Below are 24,236 nucleotides of genomic sequence, written 5' to 3'. Positions count from 1 at the left end.
TTATTTTATTTTTTTTTTTTTGAGGTGGAGTTTCGCTCTTGTTACCCAGGCTGGAGTGCAATGGCGCGATCTCGGCTCACCGCAACCTCCGCCTCCTGGGTTCAGGCAATTCTCCTGCCTCAGCCTCCTGAGTAGCTGGGATTACAGGCATGCACCACCATGCCCAGCTAATTTTTTGTATTTTTAGTAGAGACGGGGTTTCACTGTGTTGACCAGGATGGTCTCGATCTCTTGACCTCGTGATCCACCCGCCTCAGCCTCCCAAAGTGCTGGGATTACAGGCTTAAGCCACCGCGCCCGGCTCTTTATTTTTTTTAAAGATACTTTTGTAGAGTATTTTAAGCCTGGGCAACATAGCAAGACGCCCATCTCTACCAAAAATTTAAAAGTTAGCTGGGCATGATGGCTTGTTATTACAGCCCTAGTTACTCAGGAGGCAGAAAGATTGCTTGAGTACAGGTGTTCAAGGATGCAGTGAGCTATGATTGCCCCACTGCACTCTAGCCTGGGCAACACAGCAAGACTCTGTCTCAAGAAAAAAAAAATTGTCCGGGCATAGTGACTACTTGGAAGGGTTAGCCAGGGCTACACCACACCTGACTAATTTTTGTATTTTTAGTAGAGATGGGGTTTTACCGTGTTGGCCATGCAGGTCTCAAACTCCTGGCCTGAAGTGATCTTCCCATCTCAGCCTCCCAAAGTGCTGGGATTACAAGCATAAGCCAGTGCGCACAGCCAAGACATTTTAAGAATAGAACTGAATAGCAACAAATATAGAATAGAGTCCCAGTGAAATAGAGACTGCCATTCTAGATCTGCCATGAAGCTGGGCAGGAAAAAACGTAACTATTGCTAGGGGTTCCTGATCCCTTAGGATGTGCCAGGTAACATGCCGAGTTGTTTACATGTATTGTCATTTTAATCTTTGCAACATCTTAATGAGAGAAAATATAGTTGGTTTCCTATTTTACAAGTGAAGAAAACTGATGGTTCAAAGGTTCAAGTTTCTTGCTCAAGTTTACTTACCCGTTAAGTGGCAAAGTCAGAATGAGACCCAAACAGTCCAGAGTCAATGCTCCTAACTACTTGATACCCTCCAGCCTGGAGACAATTAGACCATCACCTACTATGTGCACAGCCCTCACCCTCAGAGTCTCAGGGTGAAAACAGAAAAAGTGAATGTAGGTAGCTATTTGAGGGCTGAGCTACATATACACGCATACAGTCATATTCACATGTGCATATATGGTCTGTGTATATAGATATACGGTATGTGTAATATATAATAGCATATTGTGTAGATATATATAGATACCATATATAGTATATATGTGCTGTATCAATGTATACCTACTATATACTTGAATATATATACATAGATACACTATTGTTTAATAATAGTGTACAGGTAGAGCACAGTGGCTCACGCCTGTAATCCCAGCACTTTGGGAGGCCAAGGCAGGTGGGTCACAAGGTCGAGAGATCGAGACCATCCTGGCCAACATGGGAAACCTCGCCTCTACTAAAACACTAAAAATTAGCCAGACGTGGTGGTGTGTGCCTGTAGTCTTAGCTACTCAGGAAGCTGAGGTAGGGGAATTGCTTAAACCCGGGAGGCAGAGGTTGCAGTGAGCCGAGATCGCACCACTGCACTCCAGCCTGGTGATAGAGCAAGACTCCGTCTCAAAAAAAAAAAAAGTGTACAGTAATAATAACACATACAGTGTTTAACTGTATGCTAGGTACTCTTCTAAGCATTTTCCTGTATTAACTCATTAAATCTTTGCATCCTCTTAACTCCATTTTACAGACAAGGTACAGGCTTAGAGAAATCCAGTAACTTGCCAAGGTTTGCCCTGCTGGTAAGTAGCAGAGGCTGGATTTCAATGCATAAGCTAGCCCCAGGGTCTGTGTTCCAACCCCATTCTATTTGCCTCTTAGAGAAGCTCACCAAGCGTCAGGGTCAGGCTGTGGGGCATCCTGAGCAGTGGCCCTGAATGTGCAGAGCATGATGTAGAAAAGGCGGGTGAGAGAAGTGTCCTAGGGCTGGACAGCGATGTTATAGGGCATCAACTTTCCTGTGGGCTCTTGCATTTTGGAAGGTATCATCTGAATGCAGACTGGTCCTGAAAAGAGTAAAATAGTGGGGTTACTAAGGAAAGGTCGTAGATATGCTAGTTTAAAACATTTCAATCTAGAAACTGCCTCGCCAAACAAACCAGGAAACAAGAATGGTGAAGACGGCTGTGTCCGTGATGAGAAAATTCTAGAAACCCAAGTATGGAGCCCTCTCTGAAGAATTCATTCAGTATAGTAGGGTTGCATCAGTGTGCACGTGCGCACTCAACAGTGCATGCTCAGAGGGAGAAAGGGGTTGAGATCCTGGAAGGAGAGTACTTTCTTTACCAAGTGATTGAAAAAAACAAGTGGAAATAACAGGAGCTAGGGTGCAGCGGGCCCCAAGATAGGCCTGAGGCTAAAGAAAAGGTAAAGGCAAACCCAGCTGCTAAAAAGATGCCTGATGGGTGTGCTGTACTGGCCAGTCTGTTGAGGCTTCAGGAATACCAGGCAGAAAGCTAGTACTTTTGTAGAACTTAGCCACTTTCTTTACCTTAAAGTTGTTGGTTTTTTTTTTTTTTTAATAAAAGTTCCTTTTAGGGGAAATGTCCATTGTCTTGCCTGACCAAAGGTGAGCAGGAAGAGGGCCTGAGGCAGCCCCTCCCCGTGAAGGCTTCCTTCCCCATAACCACACACACGTCCCATGTGGCTACGGCAAGAACAGCCTAGAAATGTGGACAGGGAAAGATCATTCCAAATTCAAACGCACGAACACTTGCTTTCATTTCAGATCAAAAGTGAGTTTCACGCCGGGCGCGGTGGCTCACGCCTGTAATCCCAGCACTTTGGGAGGCCGAGGCGGGTGGATCACGAGGTCAAGAGATCGAGACCATCCTGGTCAACATGGTGAAACCCCGTCTCTACTAAAAGTGCAAAAAATTAGCTGGGCATGGTGGCGTGTGCCTGCAATCCCAGCTACTCAGGAGGCTGAGGCAGGAGAATTGCCTGAACCCAGGAGGCGGAGGTTGCGGTGAGCCGAGATCGCGCCATTGCACTCCAGCCTGGGTAACAAGGGCGAAACTCCGTCTCAAAAAAAAGAAAAAAAAAAAAAAAGTGAGTTTCCAGCACGTGGCCTTTGGTCACATACTTACCATAACTGTTGGGGGGTTGCTGTGTAGGAGCTTGGGGTTTATTTATAAATGTAAGAAACAGTATTGTCAAAATGGCATTTGAAAGTCCCTCGGAGCACGGTGAAATGCTGCTGGGAAGCACAGGAGAACTGAGACTTACTGAAGGAACATCAGTCATATTCTGTCATTCCCAGCTGGGCAGATGCTACAGTGGGGAGTGATTGGCAGAATCCCTCCCCCCACCCCCGCCCATTTAAATATCCCCTGCCCCGGCCTTTTTCCCTCTGGGGCATTCACTGTTGAGTAGCTATAAATGCGGGCAGCTCAGGTTCCTTCGCCGTTGGCTCTTCGAGCTGGAATCCTGTCTGGTAGCATGCATGCACTGCCCGGGGCAGATGACAGTTTGCTGCAGTGGCACATAGCATTTAGGTTCTTGCTGAGGCCAGACACTGCTCATAAGCTTCCGGCAAAGCAAATTGAGTTTCCATTGTTCCACTTGAGTCTGTCACCTACACCGACAACACATTAAACACACAAGCCAGCATCGCATCTGTGCTTTATATTGATTTGATCTGCACCTTAGAATGTCTGCCGCTTTGTGAGTCCTGCTTGACCTCTCCATTTTCTCACCAGTGGAATAAAAGTCACTGTAAGAGTAACATAGCATTGTGAGGAGTGGAAACATGGTGTGTGTGAAAGTGCCTGGCATTCAGTGTTGCTCAGCAGTGTTTTTTCTTTCCTTACTTGTATGAAAAGATGATCTGGTGATCAGAGCCCTTTTTAGGACAGATGATAGACAAGCCTTGCTCAGGTACCACTCAGCCCAGAATAGGCCCCGGGCCACTGAGGTTTTGCAGCTGATGGTACAGCGTTTGGGTCCATCGGGTCCCACTGCTTTCCCGTATGCTTTCAGCACACCCTGCTGGGTGTGAGACTGAGCCTTGCTTATCTTACTGGAAGGATAGGTGTCACAGGTGTGGCTGAGAGAGAACTCCTGCAGCCCCTAGAAAGGCCCAGCCTCACCTCCAGTGGCCGTTCCTGTTTTATATTAAAGTCTTACGTGAAAATACTAGCCAGTTATCATTTTTTTAAAACTATGTTGGACACGCTGATCTTGAACTTCTGGCCTCAAGTGATCCACCTGCCTTGGCCTCCCAAAGTGGCTGGGATTACAGGTGTGAGCCACCTGCCTGGCCCAGTTATCACTTTCAACAGCTGTAGCTACCATTAAGCTCAAGGCATAGTGATAAAATAAACCTTTGCCATTTGTGAGCAAATATATGTGCCTGATCTGGAAACAGGGCCTGCAGTCATGCTAGATATGATGCAGAGAAATTAGAAGGAAAGGGGACGAGCAGGGGTAGGAGCCCCTTTTACAGAGCCAGATACATTACCCCTGTAGCCTTGCTCCATGTGAACCCTGTCTTTGTCACCCAGGCTGGAGTGCAGTGGTGTGATCATAGTTCACTACAGCCTTGAACTCCGGGACTCAAGAGGTCCTACCACCTCAGCCTGAGGAGCTGGGAGACTCTGTCTCTACAAAAATTTAAAAAAAAAAAAAAAAAAAAAAAAAAAAAAAAAAAAAAACTAGCCAGGCATGGCAACCTGCAAGTGTGCTTATTTTTTGTTGTTGTTGTTGTAGAGACAGCGTCTCACCACATTGCCCAGGCTGGTCTTTAACTCCTGGCCTCAAGCAATCCTCCCACCTCAGCCTCTCCAAGTGCTGGCATTATAGGTATGAGCCACCATGCCTGGTCTCCATGTGAACGCTTGATGAGTAAGAATTGAGAAGACTGTTGGCGGGGCACAGTGGCTCACACCTGTAATCCCAATACTTTGGGAGGCTGAGGTGGGCAGATCACTTGAGGTTAGGTGTTCAAGACCAGCCTGGCTAACATGGTAAAACCCCGTCTCCACTAAAAACACAACAAAATTAACTGGGTATGGTGGGGAGCTACCCAGGAGGCTGAGGCAGGAGAATTGCTTGAACCTAGGTTGCAGTGAGCCAAGATCACACCACTGCACTCCAGCCTGGGTGTCAGAGTGAGACTCTGTCTCAAAAAAAAAAAAAAAAAAAAAAAAAATTGAGGCAATTGGAGCATTATTAATTCCTTTAAGGGGACATATAATACAAATTTGTACATTACATTGTTAAGCCAACTATAGGAACACAATGAAGTTTCCATAGTGAAAATAATTCTTAAAATTTGTCAGATCCTTTAGTTGTTTACTTCATTGGAAATAGCACTGAACACTTAAGACTTAAATTTCTTAGAAATAAAGAGAAGTGTTTAGATACATGGGACCTTTGTAAAGACCTTGAGAAGTTTTTGAATTTTAATTACATTTCTATTCCCTTAGAAAAAGTGTGTTTTATCATTTACATTGCCATTTCTTATGCAGCATAAGCTCTTAAATCAGTCAACAGTGTTGCAACTAGGAAATGTTAATCACTGTTAAATATATTTTGCAGTTTAATCATAGCTGCAATCTAAGTTACTTATGAGTATGAGCACATAAGACTGGAAGATAACTTGGCTTTGGGTTCAGCTTTACCTGGATTCTAGTTCTAGCCTGATGATTTTGAGTAAGTTATTTTATCTCTCTGAGCCTCACTTTTTCTATGTATGAAATAAGAATGACACATCTACCTTGCAGGCCAGTTGTTGTGAAATTATACATAAGTGTTATGCCTTTTTCTCTTTATCCCTTTTTTCTTCTACTTTGAAATTGTTTTAAATTGTTTTTCTGAATAATAAGTGCACATGGCAAAAAATAAAAACAGCAAAAAAGGTTGAAAGGTGGAAACTCCCTGTTAGGCCCTCCCTGACCCCAGTCATCCCGGCCTCTCCTGGCAGTCTCTGTTGCCTGTGCCTTCTGTGTGTACTTCCAAGGAGATTTCGTGTCTGTATGAGCATAGCCTTTTACACATTCCCAAACAAAATCTCTCCTGCACCTAGTCATAAAACCAGTCACCTATTAGCCCAAAGAAAAGACATTTTTGAGGCTCTTCTATCAAACAAAAAGCCCTATCGTATATCCAGAGGAAAGAGTTACATATAACAGTGGAAATATGTCACCCATAGCAGCAAATTAGCAGAGGATGTTCTAAGAAAAATTACATCTCTGAAGAAAGCATCACATCTTTGAAGTCCAGAAGTCTCAGAAAGGGACTTCACAAATATACTCTAACAATTACATTTTGTTTGAACAGTTAAGACTTAGGCTTTTCGACTGGTGCGGTGGTTCACGCCTGTAATCCCAACACTTTGGGAGGCTGAGGCAGGCAGATCACAAGGTCAAGAGATCAAGACCATCCTGGCCAACATGGTGAAACCCTGTCTCTATTAAAAATGCAATAATTAGCTGGGCATGGTGGTGCGTGCCTGTAATCCCAGCTACTCGGGAGGCTGAGGCAGGAGAATTGCCTGAACCAGGGAGTTGGAGGTTGCAGCAAACCAAGATCATGCCACTGCATTCCAGCCTGGCGACAGAAGGAGACTCTATCTCAAGAAGAAGAAGAAAAAAAAAAGACTTAGGCTTTTCATTGTGACCTGACAATTTTCTCCTCAATGGCTTTACTGTATAGAATTCTGTTCTCTTTTTGCATCCACATCAACAATTTCCTTTAAAATGTCTAAAATTCTTTCCTACTCAAGCTTGCAATTTCAAGGCTTAGATGGGCTTCCATTGCTCTTTTCTAGAACTTAATTCAAAAACAGTTATTTAAATTCAAGACTAAGAACACAGATTACTATAGATTTTTCCAAAAAGAATATATGAACCGTATATTCTTTTCCAGAATTTGGAGATTTTTCCGTATCAGTGCATAGAGATCTGTCTGCCTCAGTCTCTTTAATATTGACACATGCATTGTATATTGAATCAGTCCTCAATCAATGAGTATTTGTTATTTAAAATCTTCATTAAAGCTGTATAACTACCAAAACCAATGGTACAGAAATAACAACTGGTGGTTAATTTCCAGCTTCTTCAGTGTTTCTTGGTACCATTGCCTTCTTTATTTCATACTGAGATGGTTCTAAGTTAAACCTATTTGGACACAAATTATTGACTCTAATTAGAATAGTATACATCCTACTCTGAACTCAATTTAATGGAGTATTTATTGGCACGATGTGAAGAAACTGAAGTAAAATATATCAGACTTGTGCCCATGGAGAGTTTATGATCTTATTGAGAAAGACATAAAACAGCAAATAGGATAACAGACATAATCAGGTTCTTGTGTTTTACAGAGACTTGCAGAATGTACTGCCCTATTTCATTTTTAAATTCCATTTATCAGTTTCAGTATTCTAAAGTTTAGATGGGACTTTAAGCCACATTAAGGAAACTGTAAGCCATTGGTAATAAATTTGTGAGTTTTCTCTTTCTGGTAATGTCAGACTAGCTTCTTGTGGTCCAACCATCATATCAAGAACTAGAAATATGGGGAAAAAAGTATTTTTAAAACATTTTAAGACATTAAAGAGCTGTCAATGCACTGATGACTTGAGCAAAAATCCTAGAGAAAAGGGAGATACAGAGGTATGAATCCAATATTCAACACTACTTTTTTTCTTGTGACAAAAGACAGAGAGATAAGTAGTCTTACCGGGCTTGTGAGATGAAACTTGGAACTCTGATAAGCATCCCAGGCCTTCAGCTGGGATCCCCAAAGGGCTACAGCCTGGAGCTGGAGGTTGAAGCAGAATTTGACTCATCTCAAAGACAGAAGCCCAACTTTGAATCTGCTAAATCTCTAATTAGATTAAAGTGATATGCTAATATTCTAAAAGTGATACATCACTTCCAGAGGCAGTGGGAAGTCCTCTGGAGAAAGATCAACATCAGCAATGTTAGATTATCTCTGTTTTTACTGTCCAGCAATCCATTAAAACCAAACAAACAAAAAAGGCATACTAGGAGATAAGATGAAATGACCAAAAAGGAGAAAAAACAAAGAACAGAAATAGATCCACAAGAAATCTAACTATTAGAAGTACAAGAACATAGACTTTTAAAATAAGTATGTTCAGGAGACCAATCAATGACAAATAACTGGAAATAAAGAATCAAAAGGTAATTAGAGGACTGAAAAATGTATTAATTGAAAGGAAGAACTCAATAGATGGTGTAACATCAACTTAAACACAGCTAAGAAAGGATTCATGAACTGAAATGCAGGTCAGGAGAGAATATCTGACCTGAAGCAAAAAAATTAAGTGAGAAGAAAAATATAGAAAAAGCAATGAGTCTTTAGATGATGAAAAAAGATAATATATGTGTAATTCAAGTCATAAAAGGAGAAAAGACGGAACGAGGCAAGGCAGAAGCAGTGTTTGAAGAGATAATGACAGAATTTTTCAAACCTGACAAAAGACATCAAACTACAAATTAAAGTACTGGGAACACAAAGCAGAGTAAAGAAAAACAAAACCACACCAAGGCACATCACAGTAAATTTTCTTAAGAAGCACAGAAAAACTTAAAGGCAGAGAAAAAGATACTTTATCTCCATTTTTAAAATTTTTAAAATTGAGATGAAATTCACATAACATAAAATTAACCATTTGAACGTGAACAATTTGGGCTGCGCACAGTGGCTCACACCTGTAATCCCAGAACTTTGGGAGGCCGAGGCAGGCAGATCACAAGGTCAGGAGTTCAAGACCAGCCTGGCGAAAGAGACCAGGCTGACCAACATGGTGAAGCCCCATCTGTAGTAAAAATACAAAAATTAGCTGGGCGTGGTGGCAGGTGCCTGTAATCCTAGCTACTCAGGAGGCTGAGGCAAGAGAATTGCTTGAACCCAGGAGGCAGAGACTGCAGTGAGCCAAGATTGTGCCATTGCTCTCCAGCCTGGGCAAAAAGAGTGAAACCCCACTCAAAAAAAAAAAAAAAAAAAAGGAAATAAAGAAATGAAATGAGAATATATGTTTGGTGAAAATAAATGAATAGGTGAACAATTCAGTCAGTGACATTAAGTATATTCACAATAGAGAGTAATGTGTAACCACTACTCTCTCTAGCTCCAAAACATTTTCATCACCCCAAAAAGAAACTCATTAAGCTTCCCATTCTGCATTCTGCCTATTCCCTGGCAACTACCAATCTGTGTTTTGGCCCCCATGATGCACATACATACATATATATGTGTGTGTATATATGTATTCTGGTACTTCATATAAATTGAATCATGCAAAATATGTGACCTTTTGTGTTTGGCTTCTTTGACTTAGCATACTGTTTTCAAGATTCATTGAAAGTGCTGGGCACGGTGGCTCATGCCTGTAATCCCAGTACTTTGAGAGGCCAAGGAGGGTGGATTGCTTGAGCTCAAGAGTTCAAGACCAGCCTGGGCAAGGTGGCGAAACCCTGTCTCTACAAAAAATATAAAAATTATCCAGGCATTGTGCCACAGACCTGTAGTCCTAGCTACTTGGGAGGCTGAGGTGGGAGGATCACTTGAGCCTGGGGGTTGGGGGTTGCGGTGAGCCATGATCATGTCACTGCACTCCAGCATAGGTGACAGAATGAGACCCTGTCTCTTACACAAAGATTCACTGAAAGCATGTATCAACACTTCATTTTTTTATGGCTGAATAATAGTGCATTGTATGTCTATACCACGATTTGTTCATCCACTGATGGACATTTAGGCTGTTTCCATCTTTTAACCATTATGAGCAATACTGCTGTGAACATTGGTGTGCAAGAATATATCTGCATCCTTGTTTTCAATTCTTTGGGTTATATTCCTAGCAGTGGAATTGCTGGGTCGTATAATTCTGTTTTAACTTTTGGAGGAACTGCCAAACTGTTTTCCACAATGGCTGAACCACTTTACATTCCTGCCAACAATGCACAAGGGTTCCGATTTCTCCACCTCCTTGCCAACACTTGTTATCTCCCTCCTTTTTTAAAATTATAGCCATTTCTAATGAGTGTGAATGGTGGCATCTCATCGTGGTTTTGATTGACATTTTCCAAATGACTGGGGACATTGAGCATCTTTTTACGTGCATGAAGTTAGCCACTTAAACATCTTCTTTGAAGAAATATCTGTTCAAGTCCTTTGCCTATTTTTTAATCAGTTTGTCTTTTTGTTGTTGAGTTGTGTTTCTTTTTGCATTCCAGATACTAGACCCTTATCAGATGTGTGATTTACAAATATTTTCTCCATTCTATAAGTTGTCTATCTGTTTTCTTGATAGCATCTTTCAAAGCACAAGTCTTTCATTTTGATGATATCCAGTTTGTCTATTTTTTCTTTGGCTGCTTGCGCTTTAGGTGTCAAAGCTAAGAAAACATTAACTAATTGGAGATCCCAAAAACTTCCAACAGTTTTGTAACTTTAGAGCTCGCATTTAGGTATTTGATTCATTTTGAGTTAATATTTTTATATGGTGTGAAGTAGTGATTCAACTCCATATTTTTGCACGTGGATTTCCAGCTTTCTCAATACAGTTTCTTGAAGAGACTGTTCTTCCCCCCATTGAGTGATCTTGGAACCCTTTCTAAAAATAAATTGGCCATAGATGTGTGAGTTTACTTCTGGACTCTCATTTTTATTCTATTAATCTATATGTCTTTTTTTTTTTTTTTTTTTTTTTTTTTTGAGACGGAGTTTCGCTCTTGTTACCCAGGCTGGAGTGCAATGGCGTGATCTCGGCTCACCGCAACCTCCGCCTCCTGGGTTCAGGCAATTCTCCTGCCTCAGCCTCCTGAGTAGCTGGGATTACAGGCAAGCGCCACCATGCCCAGCTAATTTTTTGTATTTTTAGTAGAGACGGGGTTTCACCATGTTGACCAGGATGGTCTCGATCTCTCGACCTCGTGATCCACCCGCCTCAGCTTCCCAAAGTGCTGGGATTACAGGCTTGAGCCACCGCGCCCGGCTATATGTCTATCTTTATGGCAGTACCACGCTATCTTGTTTACTATAATTTTATAGTAGCCTTAGAATTGGGAAGTTTGAGTCTGCCAGCTTTGTTTTTCCTTTTTCAATAAAGAGATTCTTTACTCTAAAAGTAGCAATGAAAGGCTGACAGCTGGCATCTTGACAGAAACAGTGGAAACCAGAAAATAGTCAAGTATTGGGAGGAAAAATATCCGCCAACCTAAACATATAGCAGAGAAAGCCATTGAAAATTAAGTTGACTGGGTATGGCGGTTCACACCTATAATCCCAGCACTTTGGGAGGCTGAGACAGGAGGATCGCTTGAGTTCAGGAGTTCAAGACAAGCCTGGGCAACATGGTGAGACCCTGTCTCTACAAAAAAATAAAAATATAAACTATTAGCCCAGCATGGGTCCCAGAACTTTGGGAGTCTGAGGCAGGAGGATCACTTGAGCTCAGGAGTTCAAGACCAGCCTGGGCAACATAGCAAGACCCTGTCTCTACAAAAAAATTTTTTTAATTGTCCAGGTGTGGTTGCACACGCCTGTAGTCCCAGCTTCTTGGAGGCTGAGGCCTCAGATTGCTTGAGCCCAGGAGGTCAAGGGTACAGTGAGCTATGATTGTGCCTCTGCACTCCAGCCTGGGTGACAGAGTGAGACCCTGTCTCAAAATAAAATAAGAGAAAAGAAAGATAAAATAAGACATTTTCCAGCAAATAGAAATACTAATAGCTAGTTCTTCAGGTGGAAGGAAGAGGATTCCAGATGGAAACAGGGATGCAGGAAGAATAAAGAGCAGAGAGAAGACACAGGTGGATAACCTAAGTGATGCTCGATGTGTGAGACACGAATACTCATCCCTTGTAGGATCACTTGACATCAATTTCACAAAAGATGGGAGGGGATAAATGAAGTAAAACAGCTCTAAGATACTTGCATTGTCCAGGAATGAGTAAAAGCACTTACTTATGTTAGATTTTAATAAATCAAGGATACATGTCATATTCCAGGGTGACAACTGAAAAAGTAGTAAAATCATCTCTAGGCTATCATAGCCACTAAAAGCATTGTAAAATAATATATAATACACTAATAGAAAATTGTAATAGCAAAATGTCAACCAAAAGAAGAAGAAAAAACTTAAAAGAGAGGAATATAGGACCAATGGGACAAACGGAAAGTAAGTAATGCAATTATAGATATAAGTCCCAACATATTAGTAATGAATAGAAATGCATGATTAAGTACTCAAAGATAGAATTAAAATTTACACACACATATATGTGTTGACATACTTTAATGAAAAGAGACAGAAATGTTGAAAGTAAGATGATAGAAAATAAAATGAAAGTAAAATGATAGAACATCAGACAGATGCTCTCCAGGGATCTAGAAGATTCGACCATCACAATTAACAGACAAGATGTAATTAACATATATATTTATATAGCCTTCAGCAACTACAGGGTATATATTTTTTTCAAGTGCACATAGATTATTTACTAAGTTAGACTATATGCTGGATGATAAATTTGAAAAAATTTAGCAAATTTCAACAAATATTTAAGAATTAAAATCTCAGGCCGGGCGCCGTGGCTCAAGCTTGTAATCCCAGCACTTTGGGAGGCCGAGGCGGGTGGATCACGAGGTCGAGAGATCGAGACCATCCTGGTCAACATGGCGAAACCCCGTCTCTACTAAAAAATGCAAAAAATTAGCTGGGCATGGTGGCACATGCCTGTAATCCCAGCTACTCAGGAGGCTGAGGCAGGAGAATTGCCTGAACCCAGGAGGTGGAGGTTGCGGTGAGCCGAGATCGTGCCATTGCACTCCAGCCTGGGTAACAAGAGCGAAACTCCATCTCAAAAAAAAAAAAAAAAAAAAGAATTAAAATCTCTACAGAGTATGTTTTCTGCCCAGTGGAATTGAGTTATAAATCAGTAACAAGGGCCGGGTGCGGTGGCTCAAGCCTGTAATCCCAGCACTCTGGGAGGCCGAGGCGGGTGGATCACGAGGTCAAGAGATCGAGACCATCCTGGTCAACACAGTGAAACCCCGTCTCTACTAAAAATACAAAAAATTAGCTGGGCATGGTGGCACATGCCTGTAATCCCAGCTACTCAGGAGGTTGAGGCAGGAGAATTGCCTGAACCCAGGAGGCGGAGGTTGCGGTGAGCCGAGATCGCGCCATTGCACTCCAGCCTGGGTAACAAGAGCGAAACTCCGTCTCAAAAAAAAAAAAAAAAAAGTCTTAAAATGAGGAGACAATGATTAAACACATGGAACTTAAAATTACAATTAGAATACACAACAGTAAAATTTTGTTCTTTGCTGCTGAAGGAGCATCTTATAACAGGTAACTTTAAATTTTTTAAATAATATAAAAGGGGAGCTAAATACCTGAAAATTTAAATAAAATGAAGCCAAAATAAAAAGGGGAAACAAATTTATTGCAAGAGATAGAAATTACATTTTAAAGGCTAAAAATAATAAATTCACTACACAACAGGCCCTATTGTCTTGACTCCTTCAGAAAGATGACTGAAAGGAAACTGGGAAGTGGTTTGGGGAATAGCAGATCCTGTGATATGGTGGGAAGTTCACAGGTTGGTACTGGCTGGGACAGCTGAGTTTTGAAGGTACTCTGCAGTCACAGGGGTGTGGGGGGCCTGAATCACATTTATGAAGTCTTTGTACTGTAGTTTTATTGTTGCTTTTTGTTGGTTTGTTTGTTTTAAGGCGGAGTCTGGCTCTGTCACCAGGCTGGAGTGCAGTGGCACGATCTCAGCTCACTGCAACTTCCACCTCCTAGGTTCAAGTGATTCTCCTGCCTCAGCCTCCCAAGTAGCTGGGATTAGGATTACAGGCACGCACCACCACGCCTGGCTAATGTTTTTGTATTTTAGTAGAGATGGAGTTTCACCATTTTGGCCAGGCTGGCCCAGAACTCCTGACCTCAAGTGATCCACCCACCTCAGCCTCCCAAAGTACTGGGATTACAGGCATGAGCCACTGCGCCTGGTCTGTACTGTAATTTAAAAAGGGATTCATTAAAATCTATTAATGCCAACCAAAAAGAAAAAAAAAAATCCCAGAAAGCTACACACACAATAGAACACAGAAAATGTGCAGAGCTGCAACTTCTTTTCACAGCTGATTAAAAACGGATACTGCCGCTCTCCCTAGACTCCCCTCTGATATAGTCGGTAAACAAACTTGATTTTCTGTGATGGATTTTGACACCCCACACTGTACTGGCGTCAGTGTTACAGCCCCAGTTCAGATGTACAGTACTTCAGATGGGAAACATTGTCACAGGAATCCAGTTTTGCATGGACATCATCAAAATGACAATTAGTCATGGGGTTGCCATGTTTTTATCTTAATACATACCAAACAAACAAAAAAGCATTTGCTAAACTTCAACACCTACTCTTGATTTTTTTTTTTTTTTTTTTTTTTTTTTTTTGAGACAGTGGTTTGCTCTTTTGCCCAGGCTGGAATGCAGTGGTACAGTCTCAGCTCTCTGCAACCTCTGCTTCCTGGGTTCAAGCGATTCTCATGCCTCAGCCTCCCCAGCAGCTGGAACTACAGTCATGCACCACCATGCCCGCTTTACTTTTTTGTAATTTTAGTAAAGACGGTTTCATTATGTTGTCCAGGCTGGTCTTGAACTCCTGGACTCAAGTGATCCACCCACCTCAGCCTCCCAAATTGCTGGGATTACAGGTGTGCCACCACGCCCAGCCTCCATTCTTGATTTTAAAAGAAAAGAACTTTTAAGCTTTGTGCAGTGGCAGTATCATAGCCAATGAGGTTTATCCAAGGTGTGATTATTGCTAATTGAAAACTTTTCCCAGTTGCCCGCCATAACGACTTGAAATATAGTCAGCATTGGCAATTTTTGACAGTCTCTATGGAAACTGAGTAAAAAAATAATTAAATAAATAAATGGAAAAAAAGCAAAGAACTTTTAGCAAACTAGGGAACAGAGTACTTAATCTAATAATGGATTTTTCAAAACTACAGCAAACATTTTGCTTATCAGTGAAATATTAAACCCTTTTCCCCTAAGTTTGTAAATAAGGTTATCTGCTGTCTCTCTTTCAACATTATATTGACAGTGTTAGCCATTACAATATGGCAAGGAAAAGAAATAAAAGATGTAAGGATTAGAAAGGAAGAATGAAACTGTCACTCTTCACAGAGAAAACGATTAGATGTAGAAAATTCAATTTATTCTGCAAATCAGCTCTTAATAAGTAAATTTAACAGGATCAATTGTATATAGACTAACCAAAAGCAGTTTAAAATGAAATTTTTGGCCAGGAGCGGTGCCTCATGCCTGTAATCCCAGCACTTTGGGAGGCCGAGGTGGGTGGATCACCAGAGGTCAGGAGTTCGAGACCTGCCTGACCAACATGGGAAAACCCCGTCTATTTTAAAAATACAAAAATTAGCCCGGCATAGAGGCAGGTGCCTGTAATCCCAGCTACTCAGGAGGCTGAGGCAGGAGAATTGCTTGAACATGGGAGGCGGAGGTTGCAGTGAGCTGAGATCGCACCATTGCACTCCAGCCTGGGTGACAAGAGTGAAACTTCGTCTCTAAATAAACAAATAAGTAAAATGAAATCATCAAAAAGCTATCATTTACAAAAGCATCAAAAAATACTGAGGAATATATCTAAGAGAAGATATACAAGGCTTTTATACAGAGAACTATTATGCATTATTGAGATAAATTAAAAATGGCCTAAATAAATAAATATAGCAGGTTGATGGAATGAAGGACACAATATTATGAAGATTTTAATTCTCCCTAAAGTGATTTATAGACTATGATTTCAGTTAGATTCCAGTTGGTGGGTATGAGTGTGTGTGTATTGAAACTTGACCAATTGATCCTGGAATTTTTTTTGAGACAGGGTTTTACTCTGTCACCCAGGCCGGAGTGCAGTGGCACAATTACGGCTCACTGTAGCCATGACCTCCCAGGCTCAGGTGATCCTCCCCCCTCAGCCTCCTGAGTAGCTGGGACTATAGGCATGCACCACCATGCCCGGCTACTTTTTGTATTTTTTGTAGAGATGGGATTTCACCATGTTGCCCAGGCTGGTCTCAAACTCCTGGGCTCAAGCAATCCTCCCACTTTGGCCTCTCAAAGTGCTGAGATTACAGGTGTGAGCCACCATGCCCAGCCTGATCCTGGAATTTATGTGGAAATGTAGTCAAGAATAACAAGAACATTTTGAAGATTAATAAAGCAAGAGGACTTAGAAACTGGAAATCAAGAATTTTGATAAAGCCCCAGTAGTTAAGACCATAAGGTATTGATGCAAGGATGGACAGATAGCAGAACAGAATAGAGTTCTGAAACAGCTGTATGTCAAGTGACATACAGTCACTTGACTCATGACAGGTGACACTGCACAGCAGTGGGGTAAGGATGGTCTTTTTAAGATAGTGCTGGCTCCACCAAATATTTATAAAGAAAGAAATGAATCTTAATTCCTACTTCACAGTATACTGAAAAATTCTTGAAATGGATGATAGACCTCAATGCAAAAGGTAAAACCACGAAGCTTCTAAGAAGTAAAATGTCATCAAAACCTTTAGATAGGCAAAGACTTCTTAAACTGGACTCGAAAAACCCTAACCATAAAATAAAAGATAGATAATTTGTTCCACACTAAATTTAAGAAACTTTGCTCATCAAAATACAGTTTTGGAAGAAGGTACCTGCAATGCTTTTAACTCAACAAAGGACTCATAGTCAGAAAAAAGAAGAAAAAAAAAAAAGACTGACAACCTGATGGGAAAATGTAGAAAGAGACATTTCAGAGTGAAACAGATCAACAAATAGCCTGCAAATGTATGAAAAGTGTTCGTCCTTTTTGGTCATTGGGGCAATATAAATTAAAACATAATGAAATGCCGTTATACGCCTGCCAGAATGCTGAGATGAAAGAAACAAAATATCAAGTATTGGCATAGAAAGAGAGCAACTGGAGTTCTCATTTACTGGTGGGAGTTCAGAGTTGGCACAGCCACTATGGAACATGGTCGGTGTCTGCTGAAGCTGAACATATGTACACCCTGAGACCCAGCAATCCCTCTCCTAGGCATCATCTGAGGAAACTGCATGTACATATGAACAGAAGTGGCCCATGATGGCTGTAGTCGGGCACATGAATAATAAATCTGAGGCCTATAAATAAAGCTGACCTCTTGCCTGTATGACTGGAGTTCAAGTAGTTCACTGGCAGGCACTAGTCATAAACCTATTTAACAGAGGTAGAACAAAGACAGGATAGAATTGGTCAACCCCCACCAGACCCTAAGTTGCCTAACCTTTCTCCCACCCCACACAAGTGCACGTTTACCTTTTTGTATGGCTAGCATCACCGAGCACTAATCAGAATCACGAGCATGGAAAGCTGCTTCCCTGCCTCACCTCCACTACTCCTCCTTTCCATGCCACGAGCATCCCCGTGTTGGAAAATGTATATCTACTGTGCCTCATGCAGCCTCCTTTCAGGCACATTCTCCATCTATATGGAGTCTGTGTTCCTGGACCTACCTCTTCAAACTTGCCTCAGAATAAATCCAGCCAGGTGGAGTGATTCCCATCTGTAATCCCAGCACTTTAGGAGGCCAAGGTGGGAGGATCATGTAAGACCAGGAATTTTGGTCAACATAACAAGACCTGGCTCTACAAAAGAAAAATTTAAAAATTAGCCAGGCTTGGCGGTGCATACCTGTAGTCCCAGTTACTGGAAAGGCTGAGACAGGAGAGTTGCTTGAGCCCAGGAGGTTGAAGCTACAGTGAGCTAGGCCTGCACCACTGCACTCCACTCCAGCTTAGGAAACAGAATGAGAGCATCTCAAAAATAATTTTTTTAATTAAAAAAAATAAACAGAAGAAATCCAACCATGGGTTTCTAGTTACAGTGCCTGTTATTTCACTTTTTGGTTGACAGATGTATAGGGCAAGGCATATGAGAAGCAGTTTGGAGTTCAGTGCCCTCCTCTACTGGCACCTCCACGTGTTCAGCTGTCCCCGAAGTACCCCAAACCCAGTCCTTTGGGCTTCTATGGAGGGTTCATCACATGGGCATGACTGATTAAACTGCTGTCCATGGGTGATCAACTTAACCGTCAGCTCCTCTCCCCTCCCTGGAGGATTTGGGGGTGAGGCTGAAAGTCACAGCCCTCCAGTCCTGCCTTAGTCTTTCTGGTGGTCAGCCCCATCCCGGAGCTACATGGGGGCTGCCTGCCTTCACCCACCTCTTTAGCACATGAAGGACACCACTGTGGAGATTCTAGACTTTAGGAGTTCAGGCCAGGAAGCCTGGATAAAAACCAAATAAACGTTTCACAGTATCGCAGATGGCTGTAGTTCATCCTGAAGAGCAGGAAACCCCTGTCATCAGCTCTTTGTTTTTCATCTTCCTCTTTTAGCACTGTTGGATTGTGCCCATACTTCTGGGGTCTGAGGATCCTTTGTCAGAAATGAAACGGGTCAGATTTTATGTGGGGCCTTGCTACTGTGTATAGATAGTAAGCATCTTTGAATTCATCCCATTTTAACATTTTTTATTTATTTATATTGGTTTGGGTTTTTTTTTTTTTTTTTTTTTTTGAGATGGAGTCTCACTCTTGTCACCCAGGCTAGATCACAGTGGTATGATCTCGCTCACTGCAACTTCCACCTCCTGGGTTCAAGCAATTCTCCTGCCTTGGCTTCCCAAGTATGATTGCAGGTACCCACCACCATCTTTGGTGCAGTGATTATTTCATGGGTGTATTCTCTTTGTAGAAAGTCATTGAATGGGATACTTATGATTTGTGCACATATCTGTATCTAGGTTATACATACAAATTTTTGTATTTTTAGTAGAGATGGGGTTTTACCATGTTGGCCAGACAGGTCTCAAACTCCTGATCTCAGGTGATCCTCCCACCTCGGCCTCCCAATGTGCTGGGATTACAGGCATAAGCCACTGTACCTGGCCTACATTTCATCTTTATTTATTACGAAAAAAATTGTTTAGGTTTTGGGACAAGGTCTCCCTGTGTTGCCCAGGCTGGGCTTGAACTCCTGGGCTCAAGTGATCCTCCCACCTCAGTCTGCCTAGTAGCTGGGATTACACGTACTGACCGTCAATTCCGACTTCATGCCAATTTTTTAAATGCAGAAGACTTTCACTATAGAAAAGTTAAGAAAACAGAAGTTGTCCTGGTGCTCGTGTGCTAGCATGAAATGATTTCATTTAATACTCATCTGTTGGGTAATCTGTTGAGATTTTTAGGGACTAACCTCCATGCCCATCAAGTTGAAGAATTTCTAATCCTAATTTCAAGGCTACAGTAATCAAGACAATATGGTGTTAGTGTTCTTAAAAGAAAAACCTAGCCAGGCATGGTGGCACATGCCTGTAATCCCAGCACTTTGGGATTACAGGCCAAGGCAGGCAGATCAGGAGTTTGAGACCATCCTGGCCAACATGGTGAAACCCTGTCTCTACTAAAAATACAAAAATTACCCAGGCATGGGGGTGGATGCCTGTAATCCCAGCTACTCTGGAGGCTGAGGTGAGAGAATTGCTTGAACCCAGGAGGTAGAGGTTGCAGTGAGCCAAGATCGCGCCACTGCCCTCCAGCCTGGGCAACAGGGCAAGACTCTGTCTCAAAAAAAAAAAAAAAAAAAAAAAAGAGAGAAACTAAATTTAAAAGAGTTTAATTGAGCAAGAATGATTGAAGAATCAGGCAGCCGCCAGGACCAAAATAGGTTCAGAGCAACTCCAGGGCTGCCCCATGGCTGGATTTATGGACAGAAAAAGGGAAGTGAGGTATAGAAAAGGGAAGTGTTGAGTTACCGAAACAGCTGCATGGATGAAGCTCGGCCTTTGCCTCACGGAACACGGTTTGCACTGTTGGCCACTTGTGATTGGCTGAAACTCAGCTTCTGCGATTGGCTGAGACTCAGCTTCTTGGTACAAGAGTAGGTTACACTCTTACACATCCAGTTAGGTGATAGTTCACTGTGTATGGAGAAACCATTAGGCCCAACTTAAAATATGTAAGGAAGCAGTTTAGTTTAAATTTAATTTAACAGTATAAAGACAGACAAATGGATTGCTGGAACAGAATAATGCCCAGAAACAGACCCACACATTTACAATCAATAGATTTTCCATAAAGGTGCCAAGACAATTCAGTGGGGGAAAGGATAATCTTTTAAACAATCAACGATGAAACAATTGGATATCCATATGCAAAAAAAAATGAACTCCAACCCTTATTTTCTACCATTTTCAAAGATTTACTTGAAGTGGACTATCTAAGTATTAAAAACTAAGACTATAAAGCTTCTAGATAAACACGTAAGAGAAAATCTTAGTAACCTTAGAATTCTTAAATCTGACACAAAAAGCACAAACTATGGTAAGAAAAAAAATCAATAAATTTGACCTTACCAAAATTTGAAACTTTTCATATTCAAAAGATATTGTTATAAAAATGGAAAAGCAAGCCACAGACTCGGAGGAAATATTTGCAAAATGTATGTCTGACAAGACTTTTATCTAGAATTTTTTTAATTTAATTTTTTTTTAAGACAGGGTTTCGGTCTGTAGCCCAAGCTGGAGGGCGTTGATGCAGTCTCAGCTCACTGCAGCCTCTGCTTCCTGGACTCAAGCAATCCTCCACCTCTGTCTCCCAAGTAGCTGGGACTGCAGGTGCTCACCACCACACCTGGCTCCTTTTTGTATTTTTATTAGAGATAGGGTTTTGCCATGTTACTTTGGCTGGTCTTGAACTCTTGAGCTCAAGTGATCTGCCTCAGCCTCACAATGTGCTGAGATTACAAGCCTGAGCCACCATGCCCAGCCTAGAATTTTTAAAAAACTCTTATACTTGATAATATGAAGACAGCCCAAGCCGGCATGGTAGTTCACCTATCATCTCAGCACTTTGAGAGGCTGAGTCAGATCGCCTGAGCTCAGGAGCTCGAGACCAGCCTGGCCAACATGGTGAAACTCTGTCTCTATTAAAAATACAAAAATTAGCCAGGCGCGGTGGCTCAAGCCTGTAATCCCAGCACTTTGGGAGGCCGAGGCGGGTGGATCAGGAGGTCATGAGATCGAGACCATCCTGGTCAACATGGTGAAACCCCGTCTCTACTAAAAATACAAAAAATTAGCTGGGCATGGTGGTGTGTGCCTGTAATCCCAGCTACTCAGGAGGCTGAGGCAGGAGAATTGCCTGAACCCGGGAGGCGGAGGTTGCGGTGAGCCGAGATCACGCCATTGCACTCCAGCCTGGGTAACAAGAGCGAAACTCCGTCTCAAAAAAATGAAAATAAAAATAAAATACAAAAATTAGCCAGGCATTGTGGCCCACACCTGTAATCTCAGCTACTCTGGAGGCTGAGGCACAAGAATCTCTTGAACGCAGGAGATGGAGGTTGCAATTAGCTGAGATCACACCATTGCTCTCCACTCTCCAGCCTGGGTAACAGAGCAAGACTGTCTCAAAAAAATTAAAAAACAAAAATTTTTTTAAAGCCCAGTTTTTTTAATGGGCTAAAGAGTTGAAGAAAACACTTCACAAAAGAAGATATACAGTTGGCAAATAAGCCCATGAAAAGATGCTCAGCATCATTAGTCATCAGGGAAATGCAAATTAAAACTACAATGAGAAACTACTACACTCCTGCTAGAATGCCTAAACTTTTCCAAGACTGACCATATCAAGTGTCGGTGAGTATGAAAAGGAGCTGGGACTTCGATACGCTGCCAATAGGACTATCCTAGAACAGTTTGGCATTTTCTGTAAATCATTTTTTGCAGTCATTTCATTCCTGAGTATTTACAGATCTAGGAGATATGAAAGCATATGTTCACACAGTTTATGTGCACAGATGTTCATAGCAACTTTATTTGTGAGAGCCAATATATAATATGTAATTCCATTTATATAAAATTCAGAAAGATTCAAACTAACCTATGTTTCCCTAGCAATAGGAATAGGGTAGAAAGAAGGGGAAGAGATTTTTGAGAGGCACCAGGAAACTTTGGGGTGATAGATAAGTTTGTTATCTTCATTCTGGTGATGGTGTCACCGGTGTATACAGATGTCAGCACTCACCAAATTATGTACTTTAAACATGTGCATTTCATTGATATATGTCAGTTATACACCAGTAAAACTTACAAACAGTTTAGTAGAAAAGGAAATGTGGACCGGGCGCGGTGGCTCAAGCCTGTAATCCCAGCACTTTGGGAGGCCGAGGCGGGTGGATCACGAGGTCAAGAGATCGAGACCATCCTGGTCAACAAGGTGAAACCCCGTCTCTACTAAAAATACAAAACATTAGCTGGGCATGGTGGTGCTTGCCTGTAATCCCAGCTACTCAGGAGGCTGAGGCAGGAGAATTGCCTGAACCCAGGAGGCGGAGGTTGCAGTGAGCCGAGATCGCGCCATTGCACTCCAGCCTGGGTAACAAGAGTGAAACTCCATCTCAAAAAAAAAAAAAAGAAGAGAAAATGTAAGCATGGCTTAGCTTTGAGTAGCACAAATAGTCAAATAACGTAAATATGGAATTTTAAGCCGGGCGCGGTGGCTCAAGCCTGTAATCCCAGCACTTTGGGAGGCCGAGGCGGGTGGATCACAAGGTCGAGAGATCGAGACCATCCTGGTCAACATGGTGAAACCCGTCTCTACTAAAAATACAAAAAATCAGCTGGGCATGGTGGCACGTGCCTGTAATCCCAGCTACTCAGGAGGCTGAGGCAGGAGAATTGCCTGAACCCAGGAGGCGGAGGTTGTGGTGAGCCAAGATCGTGCCATTGCACTCCAGCCTGGGTAACAAGAGCGAAACTCTGTCTCAAAAAAAAAAAAAAAAAAAAAAAATGGAATTTTAAAATCAAATATTGAGGCAATGGAAAGTATGTGCAATGTGGGGGCGGGGGTTAGGAGAAAATCCTCATCTTCTACAGTGGGAATTCAGTAGATAAAGTCTAAGACTGAAAAAATTCAGAAGGACCAATATAGGCATATCACTAGAGACATGGAGGTAAATGCTAAGAATCAGCTAAAAGCATCTGTCTCTGAGAAATGGAGACTACTGGTCTTAAGAACATATGTGGAATGAACTAAACCATGCGAAGGTATACCTTTCATATAATTATAAACTTTAAACTGATCTGAGGCTGGGAGTGGTGGCTCATGGCTATAATCCCAGCACTTCAGGAGGCTGAGATATGAGGATCACGTGAGGTCAGGAGTTCGAGACCAGCCAATATGGTGAAACCCCATCTCTACTAAAAATACAAAATTTAGCCAGGCATGGTGTCAGGTGCTTATAGTCCCAGCTACTGGGGAGGCTGGGCAGGAGAATCACTTGAGCCTGGGAGGCGGAGGTTGCAGTAAGCCGCGATCACACTACTGCCCTCCAGCCTGGACAGCAAGAGCAAAACTCCATCTAAAAAAATAAAAAATAAATATATAATCAGAGCACCCAAGTCTGCCCAGCTGATAGGGGACTCCATGCCTATCCCCAGGACCAAACCAGAACAGGTGCCCAGATGAGAGAGCTGGGGGCAGTCCTCCATAAGACGGTGTGTCCAGGAAAGAGTCTTCACATTTCTTTCTTCTTTTTTTCTTTGAGACAGAGTCTCACTATATTGCCAGGCTGGAGTGCAGTGGTACAATCTCGGCTCACTGCAACCTCCGCCTCTCAGGTTCAAGTGATTCTCCTGCCTCAGCCTCCCAAACAGCTGGGACTACAGGTGTGAGTCACCACATCCAGCTAATTTTTGTATTTTCAGTAGAGACAGGGTTTCACCACATTGGGCAGGCTGGTCTCGATCTCTTGACCTCGTGATCTGCCCGCCTCAGCCTCCCAAAGTGCTGGGATTATAGGCATGAGCCACTGTGCCCGGCCAAGTGTTCACATTTCTAAGTGGAAATCCTTTTAAGAGCACTAGGCAGTTTTTGCTTTGAGAAGCTTCAGTGGTTAGTCCCTTGGGGATCCAAAGATTGGGACTTAGATGCTTAAAGCATGCTTGAATTGAAGGATGCCCACACTCTTTCCATTTCTCTAATAAGAGCCCCAAATGAAGGATATTTAAGAAAAT

The 24,236-nt window shown here is 42.1% G+C and overlaps 1 protein-coding gene and 1 non-coding gene across 2 annotated transcripts in view; both read left to right on the top strand.

Moving 5' to 3' along the window:
* Positions 1–24,236, top strand: part of RNF130 (ring finger protein 130) — a 162,971-nt gene that overhangs the window by 129,744 nt on the left and 8,991 nt on the right. The window lies entirely within an intron of this gene.
* LOC120360464 (U4 spliceosomal RNA) lies at positions 14,877–15,017 on the top strand. Its single transcript, XR_005576955.1, has one exon. It is a non-coding gene; the product is annotated as a U4 spliceosomal RNA (small nuclear RNA).

Source organism: Saimiri boliviensis, chromosome 20 (genome assembly GCF_048565385.1).
Source record: "Saimiri boliviensis isolate mSaiBol1 chromosome 20, mSaiBol1.pri, whole genome shotgun sequence".
In the NCBI taxonomy this organism is placed as follows: domain Eukaryota; kingdom Metazoa; phylum Chordata; class Mammalia; order Primates; family Cebidae; genus Saimiri; species Saimiri boliviensis.
This window is presented reverse-complemented; position numbering and strand designations above follow the sequence as displayed.